At 46.7% G+C, this 12,919-nt stretch overlaps 1 protein-coding gene across 2 annotated transcripts in view; it reads right to left on the bottom strand.

Moving 5' to 3' along the window:
* TNR (tenascin R) overlaps nucleotides 1-12,919 on the bottom strand; it is a 536,279-nt gene that overhangs the window by 212,737 nt on the left and 310,623 nt on the right. For both annotated transcript variants that reach the window (XM_077332511.1, XM_077332512.1), the window contains one exon: nucleotides 5,587-5,687. The gene's annotated coding sequence lies outside the window, so the exon portion shown is untranslated. The remainder of the gene's footprint in view (nucleotides 1-5,586; nucleotides 5,688-12,919) is intronic.

The raw sequence follows: 12,919 nt of genomic DNA, 5'->3' as shown, positions 1-12,919 counted from the left end.
GAGCTGCAGCGCCACCTGGAGTGCCTGGTGGGAGACTGCACTGAGCTGGAGGCACTGCTGGAGCACCTGGTGGCCAAATGTGGGCGCCTGCAGGAGGAATGGCAACAGTAGCCAGTTTGGTGTAGCGGTTAGGAGTGCAGACTTCTAATCTGGCATGCCAGGTTCGATTCTGCGCTCCCCCACGTGCAGCCAGCTGGGTGACCTTGGGCTCGCCACAGCACTGATAAAGCTGTTCTGACTGAGCAGTGATATCAGGGCTCTCTCAGCCTCACCTACCTCACAGGGTGTCTGTTGTGGGGAGAGGAAGGGAAGCCGCTTTGAGCCTCCTTCAGGTAGGGAAAAGCGGCATATAACAACCAACTCTTCTTCTTCTTCTTCTTCTAGCAGCACCCCCCCTCCCCAGCCAAGCTGGTTGCTCCGCAGCGATTCCTGTGAAAGGGTCATTCGACCCCCAAAGGGGTCTCGACCCCCCGGTTGAGAACCACTGATCCAGATGGATCCTTATTAAGCTTATCCTGATCCTTATTAAGCTTCTCCGTAGCTGCTTTTTTGCCGCTAAAATGCTTTCTGGAGAAACTGATCACTGTCCTGCATACGAGTTTGCTCTAAGATTCTGCGCACTCTGCGTGCTGTAACTGGTTAAACACTGCATTCCTAGAAGACTTGCATCAGGAGAAATGGTGAGAACATCAGCAGGAATGTGATGGCACTTTTTGGCAGCATCCAAGCCCTCTGTTTACTTCCACCTGAAATTCTAGCATGAAGAACTTTGGCAGCCACTCAAGCCTCTCTCATCTAACGGATTGTTTCCCTGCTTGGGAACTGTTTGTGGATAATCAGGCACACAGTTTGCTTGTGCCTCAAATGAATGTGCTAAAGCCTAGTTCACACATACAGTAGTAGTAGAAAGGTGCGTTGCAGAGAGGCTGGGGGCATGCACAGGGGTATCCTGTAATTTCTGGGAGGGAAAGTCACCTTGAGGACTAAATCAATGGGGCATGTAGAGGGCAAATGGAAACGGTCCGTTGTTTGTGGTGGTGGAAAGGCCAGTCACGTCGGCACCGTCTGCCAGCAACGCTGTAAAGGTAAAGGTATGCCCTGTGCAAGCACCGAGTCATGTCTGACCCTTGGGGTGGCGCCCTCTAGCGTTTTCATGGCAGACTCAATACGGGGTGGTTTGCCAGTGCCTTCCCCAGTCATTACCGTTTACCCCCAAGCAAGAGCAAGCTGGGTACTCATTTTACCGACTTCGGAAGGATAGAAGGCTGAGTCAACCTTGAGCTGGCTGTTGGGATCGAATTCCCAGCCTCATAGGCAGAGCTTCAGACAGCATTTCTGCTGCCTTACCACTCTGCGCCACAAGAGGCTCATTAGCAACGCTGTTGGGTTGTCTAAACGAGAGACATTCAGAGGAGGTTGGCCATTGCCCGCCTTTGCATAGCAACACAGGACTTCTTTGGCTGTGTCTCATCCAAAGACTAAGTAGGACCAATGCTTCTGAGCTTCCAAGGCTAGTCTGAACCCTCCAGAGATTCTGCAGAGATTCCAATTTTAAATTTCTATTCCAATATTCAACAGAGGCCAGCAACGGGCAAAGTGTTGTAACGGAGTCTTTTTAAGGATGACCTTGTTTCAACACTGGACAGTTATACATTAACACAACCAACCACACTTTGTGGACTGGTTTATGGTACATTGCTTCCAATTCCGAACTGACATGTCCCTGGAATCCCAGCAGAGGGGATATGCTCCCCCAAGAGCACGATGCTTTTTAATCGATCCGACACTGCATTAAGCTAGGCATTCAGTCCTGTAATATGGAATCTCCTCCATACTCTTTTCTAGGAGAAATCTCGGTAGAAAATGCCTTATGAAAGAAATAAAATGGATCTCCGGTTAATCCCCATTTCAGCCTTGCCTTTTTGAATTACCTTCAAGAGAGTATCCTGTTTGAAGAGTAATGGACTAAAAACAATGTTTTGATAACAAACCCGTCTTATTTAGCTACAGCGCCGTTTCATTGACAACGTGTCAGATATGAACATGTTTTGTCTGGTTACTTTGTTGTTGTTTTACTATGGCATAGTTAGCTGGTTATTAGGCCACTTGGGAACTATGGATTAGAACTGGATACACTCAACAGGTGTCAGTTTGAATCACAGACATTTTTGTAGATGGCATTGCATTAAAAGAGATTTTTTAAAAATTGGTGGTTTTGTATTAAGTAATGTTAACTTATTCTTTCTATGGATATTTGTAAATCTACTACTGCATTTTCTTCTTTTTGTTTGCATTGCCCACCTCTGTGACCATTGTTTATTGCCCACCTGAGGGACTGGCATCCCTAATAGAAGCTCATTAGAATCATAGAATCATAGAGTTGGAAGGGGCCATACAGGCCATTTAGTCCAACCCCCTGCTCAATGCAGGATCAGCCCTAAGCATCCTAAAGCATCCAAGAAAAGTGTGTATCCAACCTTTGCTTGAAGACTGCCAGTGAGGGGGAGTTCACCACCTCCTTAGGCAGCCTATTCCACTGCTGAACTACTCTGACTGTGAAATTTTCCCCCCCTGATATCTAGCCTATATCGTTGTACTTGTAGTTTAAACCCATTACTGTGTGTCCTCTCCTCTGCAGCCAATGGAAACAGCATCCTGCCCTCCTCCAAGTGACAACCTTTCAAATACTTAAAGAGGACTATCATGTCCCCTCTCAACCTCCTTTTCTCCAGGGTGAACATTCCCAAGTCCTCCAAGTGCCGTATACAATGGGACTATGACATCTTGTGATGTCATTAGGTCTTTCCTTGTCCTCTAGAGTAGCGATCCCCAACCTGTGGGCTGTGGACCACATGTGGTCCTTTGACTAATTGGAGGTGGGCCCCGAAGGACGCCTTCTCCCCCCAGCCCCGGACCTTTACTTCACCCCCCCCAGCCCTTTACAACACACTTCGGGTGTCATTGTCTCCCATCACTCCCAGATGGGACTAACTCATTGCAGAGAAACAAGCTCAGGGTTCCCATTGATTTGTCATTGTCATGAGTTAAAATTTCCATGAAAATAAAATGTTCCTTATGTTAATTGTTGTGGCATGTCTGTATTTTATTTTGAAGGAATGTTTAAACATTACCATAGCGATCAGAGAGCGTTGGGGCAGTGGTTGAGAGTAGAGGAGTAAACTACCCCCCCACCGGGCCTCAGTAAAAGGCGTTGAGTGGTCCCCAGCGTTGTCCCCGGCGATAAAAAGGTTGGGGACCACTGCTCTAGAGAAGCAGAGGACAAGTCGTTCCCTTCAAACTGCCTTTGAAGCAATAATGTCTCACCCCAGTCTTCTTCTCCAGCCAGAACACACCCTGTTATTTCAGCCTCACTGTTCATACTTTCCAGACCCCTGACCATCTTTGTTTTATGCAACCATGCACTGCTGCAGCCCCCTGGGTTCTACCACCAAAACTTCTTTATGTGATACATTTTTCAAAATCCAGAAGTTTCCTTGGGAAAGCAGACTGCCTCTGGAAAATTCAAATCCTACCAGCCAATAACTCACTCTCGGAGGTGTTTTTGCTCCATCTCCATCTCAGCCATTTATCATACCCACAGCGGGCACCTCACAACGGAGAGAAAGAAATATAGAACATCTGGAAAACTCTGAAATTAAAACCAGGAAGCACAAGTTTGTTTCTCTTTCCACCCCACAAAGAGTTATGGCAAGTGCTGCAGGGACATGGCTGTGTTTTATTGTGGTCCTTTTAAAGCCCTGGAAATGTTCACTTAGGTTAGTAAATAATTCAAAAAAAGTGATTTGTGCCAGCCCACCAGAGGACAGGTGAGGCAGGGATGAAGTATGCTTCCCCTCCTGGCAGGAACAAACACAGTAATATGCTTTTATTGCCAGTCACATAATAACCAGCAACTCCAGATACCTTATTAAAAACAACATTGTTAGCACTGTTTCTTCATGTCAAGAGAACGAGACCTTCAGCCCCTTGACCAGGGTTTTTTAACCTTTTGACCATGGAGGACCCCCTGAAGTATTCTTCAGGCTTTGAGAACCCCCAGAAGTGATGTCAGCTAGCCACACCTCCCAAAAGTCATGCGTCACTGGAAATGACATCACCAAATACTTCCACTGGAAGTTACATCAACAGACCACTCCCACATCGCAGGAAGTGATGTTACCAGGCCTCTTCCTGTGTCACCAGAATTGACATATCTATTAGACCCACCTACATTTGACTTTCGCACATTGCTAGAAATGCCAGCTGGGGGAGCGGAGGGCTGGCCAAAACCCAGGGGCCATCAGGAGGCTCACCAGCAGGGCCAAAACTCCAGAAGAACTTTTCCATTGGTGGATTAGTTCTGCCATGCTGGGCAGGGGGAGGTGGAAGAGGTCTTTATTTTGCAGGACGGTGGGATTGCAAAATGAAAACAAACTCCCTGGTCAGCTCCACAGCCTGGCAAAGCACTGTGAAACTGACAAGGGCATTGTTTGCCCCCTCTGGGCCACTGTAGGACAGGGAGGACAGGCCCTGTTGGTCCCTGCAGTGGGCTAAGGGAATTCGGAAACTTCCGCATTCCCTTAGCCCAGGGCTTCTGGGTCCCAACCTGCACCAGGCCCAGGATGGTGGTGACCTGGCAGCAACGTCATATACAGGCAGGGATTTCTCCCACTTCTATTTTTTCTTTTTAAAAGAACTCACATTCAGGGCACTTCGGTGAGAAGGGGGAGGCAATCAACAACTCAGAATGGTGGGACTAAGGGGCGCAGTGAGGTGCACTAAGGTGCAAGCAGGCACCATTTTGCAAAAAACATATTCTTGGAAAAGGGGAAGGGAGCAAAGCATGACGAGAGGTTGCCTCCATCGGATTCCATGCAGAAAGCATGGTATGAATTTCAGCCTGGGAAATACGGGGAGGAAAGCCCAAATACAGAAATCTAGAGTCGACTCACAGCATCTAAAGGAAATCCAAAGTGAGGCTAAAACAAGGTATGTCTCCTAATGCGGAAATGGTCTCGCTCTCTCTCCCTCTCCTCTTTCTATACAAAGCGTTTCTCTTCTAAATAGCCCAAAGAATCCTGGTGCTCTAATCCCCTCTGGATATTTAAATTCTTGAATGCTCCAGACTACAGAGCTGAGTTCCTTGGGGGGGAAATGGCTACTTTGGACTCTAAGGGATAATACCCTGCTTAGCTCCTTCCCCTTGCAAAATCTGCCCTCCTGAGGCTCTACCCCCAAACCTCGAGAATTCCCTAGCATGGAATTGGCAACCCTAAAGAGAGCATTACTGAACTCTGGGGAGAGATACCTTAGCTTGCTGGGGCATTCAGTGCATTCTTTGGTTAAACAGAGCCTAGGGAAAGCAGCGACGGAATGCATGTGCTGATATTTATACTGCGTTTTGCGTTTCAAAGCATCCCAGGAACTTTGATCCAAAGACGGCAACATTAAGATAGATTCCGTAGAAGCACAGCTGTGTAATGAGCAACATTCTCTTCTACAACTCCCGCAACTTCCCGCGGCACTCAAAGGGTAATTCGCTGTACACAGCATAAAAGAGAGAGGGAAATCAAGGAAGTTCAGTACCTATTGAAACTGGTGGTTTGATGTTCACCTCTGTGGTCCACTTCTCGATTCAGTCCCCCAAAGCGAGCAGGCTCTTTATTGAGTCAACACGCTGAAGCTGCCTAGAGAGAGCAAAGAGGGGAAGAAGAGATTAAATCTTCTCATTCAAAAGAGAACAAACTTTGTATTTTTCTTTCCGTTCGCTGCAGAGGTTGGAAGAATCCTGCTACCGTGCCTTCCCTTTCATTTGAAGCAGAAATGGCACATTCAGTTCCTTAATTGCCTCTGCCAATACTTTTCCAGCATGAAAGACTTCAATGAAGAAACCCCAAAACAGAAAGCTGGAAGGGTCCCTAAGGGTCATCTAGTCCAACCCTCTACACAAAGGAGGAAATTCACAGCCACCTCTTCTACTCCCTCAGTGTCCCCTACTCTGTTTCTCTTCTAAATAAAACTATTTTTTTCCTTTTAAGCAGCTTTGTGCTTTGCACCTTTCTGCATATTTAAACTCTGCCAACACTCCGCCACAGAGATTGGTTCCCTGGAAGAAAATGGTTGCTTTCGAAGAGTGGAACTACAACAATGTTGTGATCTTTCACCGACAAAAGGGTATGTGTGCAATGAGGAATGGAGCCATTCAACTGCATGAAACTCATCATCACTGGATACCAAAGCAAGGCTGTGACAAAAAAATACAGCATCTCTCTCTCTGAATTTAGGGATGGCAGCCTTATGGTAGAACGTGGGGATCCCTGGAATTGCAGGTCACCTCCAGACTAAAGAGATCAGTTCCCCTGGAGAAAATGGCTGCTTGGGAGGGTGGGCTCCATAGTGCTCTACTCCACTGCAGTCCCTCCCTGCCCCAAATCCTACCAACTCCCAGCTCCATCCCCAAAGTCTCCAGGTATTTCCCAACCCAGAGCTGGCAGCCCTATGCAAGGTACAAATGAAATAAGTCAATAAATAAATAAGACAACAACAATTGACATTTGGGTATTAAGTAAGCAAAATGTAAACAAAAACCCTATTAATATAACTTAATTGCAGGGGGGACACACACACAAGGGGACACATGACAGAGATGTTAACCACGCAGCAGCATTACACACTGATCTTGCCCCCAAATGACTGGATTACTCAGTTTGTTTTTCCAAAATGTTGTTTAGTGTATCACATTCCTGCCTGTCTGGTTGGGGTGGGAAGAGTTTGAGTTCTATGCTAATACAGGCAGTGGCCCCTGCTTACTTGATATTCTGCTTTCTCTGCTACTAGACATGCCAGCTATAGGGGGCAAACAATTTGCTTGCACACTCTGGCAGACAGCACTACAGACTGAGACTGGTTGGAACTTGAAAAATTCTAGGACAACAGGAAGTACTCCCATACTTATCCCCACCCCAGGTACTAAGTTGTGTATGCCATGTAGATTTGATGTGCGTAAGACGAGGAATGCCAGCCTCAAGGCAGGACCTGGGGATCCCCTGGAATTACAGCTCATCTCCAGACTACAGAGATCAGAGAAAATTGATGTTTTGAAAGTTGGGACTCTGAGGTTTCAGTTCTTCCCAGGCTCCATCCTCAAACCTTTCCTATACTGTGGTGGTCCCCAACCACCTGGCCACAGCTCCCTCTCCCCGCCCCCCAGTAAGAAACCTCCCAGGCCACAAGCTTGTGGCCTGGCAAGCTTCTTACTGTGGGAGCGGGGGAGAGGGAATTAGGGCCGCACATGCGCACATGCACCATCTGCTGCCAAAAATGCGCATGTGCGAAAGTGCCACACATGCGTGTTTTCGGAGGACAATCGCCCTCCCTGCTGCCGCTGATCCGCAGCCTGTAAAAGGTTGCGGACCACTGCTATACTGGATCTGCCCCCCTCCCAACTCCCTCATTCCCTGCTGGTGGTCAGAGGGGACATGGCAACCCTTGTGTGCAATCAGTGAAAAATCATGGTGGGGAGGAGGAGAGAAGAAGAGAAACATATGTCCGCATGGGACGCGACACAAGAGATCAGTAATGAGGTTCTGAATTCTCTTGACATTTAAAATTTAAAATAACCCTCCTGGCTGTTATTAGCTGCGAAAGTGGAGGAGAGGGGGGACAGGCAACCTTTTGCAACTAATTAAACTAACGACCAAACTTGTTAGGACAAGGAGATCTTCAAATATGCATGCGGGTGTGTTCTCGTGTGTAAAGGAAGCAGGGGCTGGGAGAAATACTCTGAATCTTTACAGCAGAGCACAGGAGGGCTTACACACTCCATTTTTATTTTAAAATAGAATCTCTCACCCGCCTGCCTTCAGCTACAGATAAAGGTAAAGGTATCCCCTGTGAAAGCACCGGGTCATGTCTGACCCTTGGGGTGACGCCCTCCAGCGTTTTCATGGCAGACTCAATACGGGGTGGTTTGCCAGTGCCTTCCCCAGTCATTACCGTTTAATCCCCCCAGCAGCAAGCTGGGTACTCATTTTACCGACCTCGGAAGGATGGAAGGCTGAGTCAGCCTTGAGCCGGCTGCTGGGATTGAACTCCCAGCCTCATGGGCAGAGCTTCAGACTGCATGCCTGCTGCCTTACCACTCTGCACCATAAGAGGCCCTTTCAGCTACAGGTAGACTTGTGTAAATGCTCACGAAGCTCTGTTATTTAATACTGGTTACTTACTGGTGCTACCCGTCTTCGAGGGTTGGAGACTAATATTAATTGCCTATTGAATGGGGATGGAGGAGCGGACCTTTGGCAACCCTCAGCCCTATCTACCTACCTCTTTATGGCCCCACCCACCCATCTGTCCATCTATCTCTTCCTCTATTCACTCCCAGACCAGTCTGACTTTTTTGAGATAATTCCAATGACTCTTAATAGATGCTGCTTGGAGGAACTGTTGCTGGTTTTAACCTGCTGTTATTTCTTTAAATACATTTTAAACTTGAATGTTATGGTTTTAATTATTGTATTTTATACAAATCTTATGCACTGCCCTGAGCCAGCTTGCTGGGAGGGTGGTCTAAAAATCTAATTAGTAAGTAAGAAAAAAAAATAGTTTAAATAAATTATTTCACTTCTGCAAAAATGCCATATGTAAAGATGATTTTTCATAAAAACTCATTCTTACATACAAATGTTTCAAAAAATTCCAAAATTCAACATTACCAACTTCAAACATTGTAAGTTACAACAGTGGTCCCCAACCTTTTTATCACTGGGGACCGGTCAACACTTGACAATTTTACTGAGGTAGTCTTTTGCCAAGGGATGTCGCCATCACCGCCTGAGCCCCTGCTCCACTTGCTTACCCGCTGGTGCCCCTGACTTCCCACCGCCTGCTGGGGGGCGCTGCCAGCAGCAGCTGTGCAGTGCCACGCTGTAGGGGAGCCCCAGCCATGGCAGCTGCTGGAGAGCACCAAAGATGAGCCGGCGGCAGATTGGCAGGGCAGCACCTGAGGCATCAAGCAGCCACGGAGGAGGACAAGGAGGAGCCGTGGCCCAGTACCGACTGATCTATGGACCGGTCCCGGTCCCTGGACCGGGAGTTGGGGACTGCTGAGTTACAAGATTAAATTTTTTGGGTTTGTGAAGAGCTTTCTAGATGCTTCATAGGTGATGCCTGGTATGTTTGACAGCAAAAATGAAGTTCTAAAACCAACAAGCATATTTTTTCCAGTAAATTTACTGTACTGAGCCAAAGGCTATTGCAAAGAAGAACAAATACGATGCAAGTAACAATAAATAGAATAATTTCCCTTCACATATCACAGTCTAAATTGAAATACAGTTAAAATACATTACATTACACTGATCGCTCAGGAAAATGTCTATCCTGATTTAAATTTCACTAATAACTAGGAACAATGGGCACCATAAAACGCTATGAAACCAAAGAACAAAAAGATATGCTATCAGAAGAAATAAATTTTGCCTCAATTTTCATAGGCAAAAAGCAACATATTGTAAGAGACTGAAGGGTTAATATTAAAAGGAGGGGGGAACCATTTGTCCAAATCAGACAATAAATTATGGCCCATTAAGAGCTATTCCACCAATTTGAACCTTGGATCTGAGTAAGGTAAAGGTAAAGGTATCCCCTGTGCAAGCACAGAGTCATGTCTGACCCTTGGGGTGATGCCCTCTAGCGTTTTCATGGCAGACTCAATACAGGGTGGTTTGCCAGTGCCTTCCCCAGTCATTACCGTTTACCCCCCAGCAAGCTGGGTCCTCATTTTACCGACTTCGGAAGGATAGAAGGCTGAGTCAACCTTGAGCCGGCTGCTGGGATCAAACTCCCAGCCTCACGGGCAGAGCTTTCAGACTGCATGTCTGCTGCCTTACCACTCCGCGCCACAAGAAGCTCATTGGATCTGAGTACAAAGGGCAAAATAAGATGTAATGTACTAAATCTTCCATTGCAGGTTCTCCATGAACACAAAAATGGAGAGCCAGCTGTACTCAAGAACAATGACCGGTAAGAAGTCGGCAGAGATTGAAATTGTGATTGCGTAATCACCCTTCTGAGGCTTTGATGAGAGATATGTACTAAATAAGAGCTTTAATTATCTCTTTTAAAAAAATACTTGAACCAAGGGGCAAAGTTTGACTGAACTATTGCATGTCTGTCCAACAAAACGTCCTTGTTATAGATCCAGTCACACAGGATATTCTATCAGGGATGGAGTAGGGTGCCTGGATAACCTTATGGCAAGTAAGCCAAGCTGTGTCATGTTCCGTGTTCCAAACCATAGCTTAGGAAATAAATTAGAGGAAGTTCTACTATATTTAATCTGAAATTTTAGTAAGGATGCATGAACTCGAACCCTAGTTGACAGGATTCAAAGCTCGGTATGCATCAGGGCCATGGGAGCCCCTTTAGGAAATACTCAGGAAAATGGGGCTGTGTGGATTCCAAATTAAGAATCAAATGATCCTTCTACCCCTATACTTCTACCCCTCTTGAGTCATCCTCCTCAGATTTTAGGACTTCCACAGAGGCATCAACCATGTGATAAAAACCTTGAAATGTCCTTGAGACAAGGCAACCTTAAGATCCCGCCACCATGTCCTCGATGAGGAGGCAAAGGGACTTTTCCTAGGATAAAAGAAGAGTCGGGTTTTATACTCTGCTTTTCACTCCCCGAAGGAGTCCCAAAGCGGCTTACAATCGCCTTCCCTTCCTCTCCCCACAACAGACACCTTGTGAGGTAGGTGGGGCTGAGAGAGCCCTGACAGAACTGCTCTGCAAGAACAGCTCTAACAGGACTGTGATTGGCCCAAGATCAACAAGCTGGCTGCACGTGGAGGAGCGGGGAATCAAACCCGGCTCTCCAGATTCCAGGCATCCGCTCCTAATCCCTATGCCAAGCTGGCCCTCCAGGTGGAAAACGACACCTGGCCCATTTGTATATCAACCCTCCTACCCTTAGCCTCATCACCCTCATTGCAGGAAGCAAGCCACAAGCCGAAGGCATGAATGAACAAAAGCTCCTCTCAGAATACTGAAGGCTGCAGCCCCCTCCCCTCCTCCTGATGCTCCATATCACGTTCCTGTACAAGCCCGGAAATAGAAAGGGACCTGTTACACTTCTAATAAGATAATTGCTTCGTACTTGGCTCCCCAAGGGATCGGCAAACCTTGCAGGATGAATACGCACGATCCCCTTGCAAGGCAGGCAAATGTTATTAGCTGGATTTTACCCGTGGGAATGGGAAAACCGAGGGGCGGGGGTTGGAGAGTGAGAGAGACGAAAAGAGTCTCATTCAAGGAAGGAAAATGGCCTGATCCACCCTTTTGAAACGACCTTCTTGGGAGGCTTTCTGCTGGTGCTGGTAGCAGGCAGTGCTGTATGCTCCAGCCGTCCTTGTTGATCAAAGACAAGGCCTATTTTCTGGTACTCTGTCTGGACCCTAGCAAACAGGGGCACAGGACTACATGAAGGTGCCTTATACTGAAAAGAAGAAGAAGAAGAACTGGTTCTTATATACCGCTTTTCTCTACCCAGAGGAGTCTCTAAGTGGCTTACAATCATCATACCTTTCCTTTCCCCCCAACAGACACCCTATGAGGAAGGTGAGGCTGAGAGAGCCCCAATATTACTGCTCGGTCAGAACAGCTTTATCAGTGCTGAGGCAAGCCCCAGCTGGCTGCATGTGGGAGAGCAAGGAATGGAACCTGGCTCGCCAGATTAGAAGTCTGCACTCCTCACCACTACACCAAGCTTGGTCTACTAAAGTCAGAACTGTCTACTTAGACTGCAGCTGGGTGCAATGGATGCAGATTATGGGAAAGGCAGTTCATGGATAGAATCTGCTGAGGAGGCTCCTTCGTTGGAAGATGATATAGATTATATAGATTTGTGGAACACAATTGAGAACACAAATACAGATTTGTGAAACACACTTTAGCCACAGTCTGTCTATGGTTTATTTTTAGGTCAGGCAGAATGTATCTTGAGTGTTGGCTGCTGTGGCACTATGTGTATAGTTATTTCTTTGTCTCTCAAAGTAACCTTGAATTTGTCAAAAGCGGATAGCTCCTGAATGTAGCATCCCTCCATATAAAGGAATGTATTCTTCGAAATAAAGAGCGAGAAAATTGTAATAAGATATATAGCCATCCGTGATAGGTCAGATTGTACGCCCTTTGTCGTCGACCTGATTGGTCAAAGGGACAGTGAGGGAGTGAGTGTCAGGATACCTCATGATGACGTATCAAGGTCTTAAAAATGAGCTGCACTGATGCAGACTTCAGAGAATGCACCAATTAGCTTTCTCTCCATGCTTGCAAACATGTATCCTAAATAAATCCTCTTGCTGCTTAGCTGTCTTTGTTGTGGTCTTGTAAATTTTACACTGCATGATCCATAACAAAGATTTTAGTAGGCGCTGGAGGAGCACCTGTCAGGAGTATGTGATTTTTAAGATCCCAAGAAGGTGGGAGAGGGGGGCTGGACAGGATGGCCTCTTGTGGACTCTTCAAACTCTGTGTGATTCCGATTCTGACTGGCAGCAACTCACAACAGTTCCAGGCAGAGAGAAGTCTTTCACATCACCTGCTAGTACTACCTGGTCTTTTCACACGCCAGCTAGATGGGTCTCTACTTTGCGAGGAATCAAGGCATATATGTTGAAACGTGTTTTTTTTAAACTGTGCTTAAAGGCAAAGGGGCTTTTCGGGAGCATGATAACAACCGCCCATTGGCTGTTCTGTTTGATTGACGGCCAGGGGTGGGAACAAGCACAGAAAAAAATCGCTTCCTTTCTAGCGATTCCTGCGAGACCGGAAACCTGTGGGGAACAAATGAAATGCTACTGGATTCCACTACAAATGCAGGTATGCGGAATGCCGAGATTCCACTATTTAAAAC

Source organism: Paroedura picta, chromosome 4, assembly GCF_049243985.1.
Source record: "Paroedura picta isolate Pp20150507F chromosome 4, Ppicta_v3.0, whole genome shotgun sequence".
NCBI classification, from domain to species: domain Eukaryota; kingdom Metazoa; phylum Chordata; class Lepidosauria; order Squamata; family Gekkonidae; genus Paroedura; species Paroedura picta.
The sequence above is the reverse complement of the archived record's forward strand: the minus strand, read 5'-3'. Positions and strand labels throughout refer to the sequence as shown.